Source organism: Oncorhynchus gorbuscha, linkage group LG20 (assembly GCF_021184085.1).
Source record: "Oncorhynchus gorbuscha isolate QuinsamMale2020 ecotype Even-year linkage group LG20, OgorEven_v1.0, whole genome shotgun sequence".
NCBI classification, from domain to species: Eukaryota; Metazoa; Chordata; class Actinopteri; order Salmoniformes; family Salmonidae; genus Oncorhynchus; species Oncorhynchus gorbuscha.
Genome location: NC_060192.1, coordinates 367,574 through 371,578, shown reverse-complemented (window position 1 = coordinate 371,578; position 4,005 = coordinate 367,574).

Here is a 4,005-nt window from a genome sequence, read left to right as displayed (position 1 = left end):
GTCCAAGCCGAGGAGGTACAGAAGTACCTTTACCGCTAAGATTCTAGCCATACATTATGTAAAAGACCAGCATGTAAATGCTAATTCGTGGAGGGATATCGCGGAGATGCTGGGGTCCGACACAACCCCTTGTTCGAAAAAGTGGGGTAGGGTTTGCAACAAGTTCATCAAGGCAAAGAAAATTAACCGCAGCGGAGATGCCGGTGGAAAGGCTCCTCCTAGAATGTTGCTGCTGGCTTGTGAAGCATGGGAAGGATGAGGTATGTTGTTGTGTTTATGGTCGATGAAAAGAGTAGCCATGTTTTGCCAACAATAGCTAGCGCTAGTTACTTGGTTGGCTAGTGGCTAGCTAGCCTAGTAGCATACTCCGACAGAGAAAGCAAGCCAACCAACTAAACTAATAAGAACTTGACAACTTTTGATGATACATCATTTTGTCAGAGAAAGAAAATCATAAGCTTCCCACATTGGTAACACCAAAGTCCACGTTTAGTAGCAGGGTCCTGCTAGTCAAAATGTTCTGAACGTTTGAGCAGAGTGAAGTAGCTAGGCCTAATCAACTCTGCTCAATCATTTGCAACATTATATAGCCTATAGGGGAGGCAGGGTAGCCTAGTGGTTAGAGCGTTGGACTAGTAACCGGAAGATTGCAAGTTCGAATCCCCGAGCTGACAAGGTACAAATCTGTCGTTCTGCCCCTGAACAGGCAGTTAACCCACTGTTCCTAGGCAGTCATTGAAAATAAGAATTTGTTCTTAACTGACTTGCCTAGTTAAATAAAGGTTAAAATAATAATTGTAGTCTCGGTTAATGATATTTGACTCCGTTCCATTGATTCCCTTCCAGCAATTACAATGAGCCCATCCTCCTATAGCTCCTCCCACCAGCCTCTTCTGAAATCAGGGTAGAAAAAAATAAAAAACTAAAAAAGACAGATGTATAAACCAGGTCTGGGTTTATTACTAAAAAACAGCAGATATTTTAAGATTTCAATGCAATGTTCCCTGCAGCCACAACTCAGCATTCCAGAGAAAACTTGGGAAAGAATCTATACAAACGAAACCTGGAGAGAAAGTAGACCTGGTCTGGCCTTTATCATCATGGTAACAGTATTATACATATGTACCTGAAAACTGAGATTAAAACTACAAGTTTAAAATCTACATCCTTGATTCATATTATTTCTATATGTATACAATATACAGTTCTCTACATCATCAAACAAAATAATTATCCAGATCAGTATAAGTAGCACAAGTAATGACCTTTTTTTACAATATACATTCAGTCTTTGATACAATATGAATGGACTTGATACAAAATAATTGTTAAAACAGCTTAACTTTAAATCAAACGGTGAATCACTTAATTAGCATATGTACGTAATTACAGTGCCTTAGGAAAGTATTCAGACCCCTTGACCTTTTCCACATTGGTACAGCCTTATTCTAAAATGTATTAAATAGTCCCCCCCCCCTCAATCTACACACAATACTCAATAATGACAAAGCAAAAACAGACATTTGCTCATGTATTTCAAATAAAAAAATACTTTAATATTTACATTAGTATTCAGACCCTTTACTCAGTACTTTGTTGAAGCACCTTTGGCAATGAGTTTTCTTGGGTATAACACTACGAGCTTGTATTTGGGGAGTTTCTCCCATTCTTCTCTGCAGATCCTCTCAAGTTCTGTCAGGTTGGATGGGGAGCGTTGCTGCACAGCTATTTGCAGGTCTCTCCGGAGATGTTTGATGGGGTTCAAGTCCGGGTTCTGGCTGGGTCATTCAAGGACATTGAGACTTGTCCTGAAGCCACTCCTGCATTGTCTTGGCTGTGTGCTTTGGGCCATTGTCCTGTTGGAAGGTGAACCTTCGCCCCGCAGTCGGAGGTCCTGAGCAGGTTTCCATCAAGGAGCGCTCTGTTCGTCTTACCTTGATCCTGACTAGTCTCCCAGTTCCTGCCACTGAAAAATCTCCCCACAGCATGATGTGCCACCACTACGCTTAACCATAGGAATGGTGTCAGGTTTCCTCCAGATGTGAAGCTTGGCATTCAGGCAAAAATGTTCAATCTTGGTTTCATCAGACCAGAGAATCTTGTTTCTCATGGTCTGAGAGTCTTTAGGTGCCTTTTGGCAAACTCCAAGAGGGCTGTCGTGTGCCTTTTACTGAAGAGTGGCTTCAGTCTAGCCACTCTGCCATAACGGCCTGATTGGTGGAGTGCTGCAAAGATGGTGATCATTCTGGAAGGTTCTCCCATCTCCACAGAGGAACTCTAGAGGGCTGTCAGAGCGACCAGCAGGTTCTTGGTCACCCCCTGACCAAGGCCCTTCTCTCCTGCTCAGTTTGGCAGGTCGGCCAGCTCTAGGAAGAGTCTTGGTGGTTCCACATTTCTTCCATTTAAGAATGATGGAGGCCTCTGTGTTCTTGGGAACCTTCAGTGCTGCAGAAATGTTTTGGTACCCTGCCTCAGAATTGTGCCTCGCCACCATCCTGTCCCGGAGCTCTACGGACAATTCCTTCGACCTCATTGGTTGGTTTTTATCTCTGACATGCACTGTCAACTCTGGGACCTTATATTGACAGGTGTGTTCCTTTCCAAATCATGTCCAATCAATATAATTTACCACAGGTGGACTCCAATCAAGTTGTAGAAACAGCTCAAGGATGAATGGAAACAGGATGCACCTGAGCTCAATTTCGAGTCTCATTAGCAAAGGGTCTGAATACTTATATAAATAAGGTACTGTTTTTTGTTTTGAATAAATTAGCAGAAAACAAACTAAGAAAACAGTTTGATTTGTCATTGTGTGTAGATTAACAAAAAAAATCATTGTTAAAGTAGATAAACACAAACGAGACCCTCCCTCAGAAGGGTGGGGAAGGACTGAGGCAAACAAGATGGCCGACCCCTAACATGACCCCTGGGAAACACTGTCATGTTCATTAGGCACCAAACAGAAGAACACGACTGAAACAGGGTTGGAATACCCAAACCTGTCCAATAAGAAATTGTTTTTTAATTTTCCATTGCAAAACATTTTGCTATGATCTGCACTGTGCACTCTGATCCACTCCAAAGACTCCTACCCCCCCTGTTTGATATTTGCAGATCAGAATTAATCAGATGGGACCTTTCACCATGACCTATAGGCCTGACAAAGTCTAGGTGGAGTCACCACCTTTTCTTTAGATAAACCAACATTAATTTTATAACTAGGGCCTACAAGACAAGGGTAGACGGCTATGGGCCAGGGGAAGGCATTAGGGGAAGGCCCAAGGGGTTGATTCTGGACCAGGCCATTCTCTAGGTTTCCAGTCTCTACAGTGGGTAACAGATGTGTTCCCTGCACACATGGGTAGGTACGCTGCAACATGGGAAATTGAGTTTCCTGAAGGAGTCTGTAAGACTGAATACTGACGGACAATAAACATATGGCCAACCAAACAGCAGACACACACTCCCACACCTGGACACAGAAGTGATGCGGAATGTTAATGGAACTCAACCTACAAGGATGAGAAAAATCAACAAGGTGCTTTAGATATGACACAAAAACACACACACACTACGGCAACTTCATGAATCTTGTTGGCCACACAAAAAGAATGCATGAAAGCAGATTGGGTCAGGGTAATCTGCCTCGCTCATCACAGCTCAGACCTAAAGCAGAGGAATGGGCATCGAATCACCTCTCTTAAAGGGATAGTTCACCGAAAATGTTCAAATAGATATTTATTAAATGTTGAGCGATCTATCACTAACTAAAGAAGAAAATACAGGCCTTCATTAGGCAGCAATAAGTACTGCATTGAATGGTATAAACAACAACAAGCAATATTTGGCTCTACATACAAATATGTATGCATCTGAAATGTGGGAGTGTATAAAATTAAATGGACGTATAATTCAACGACTAAAGCAAATCAACTGGTTTTTGTGTGTTTTTTTTTACCACCCTCTGTCTAATGCTTGGATGGATGGGTTTTGACAATCCACACA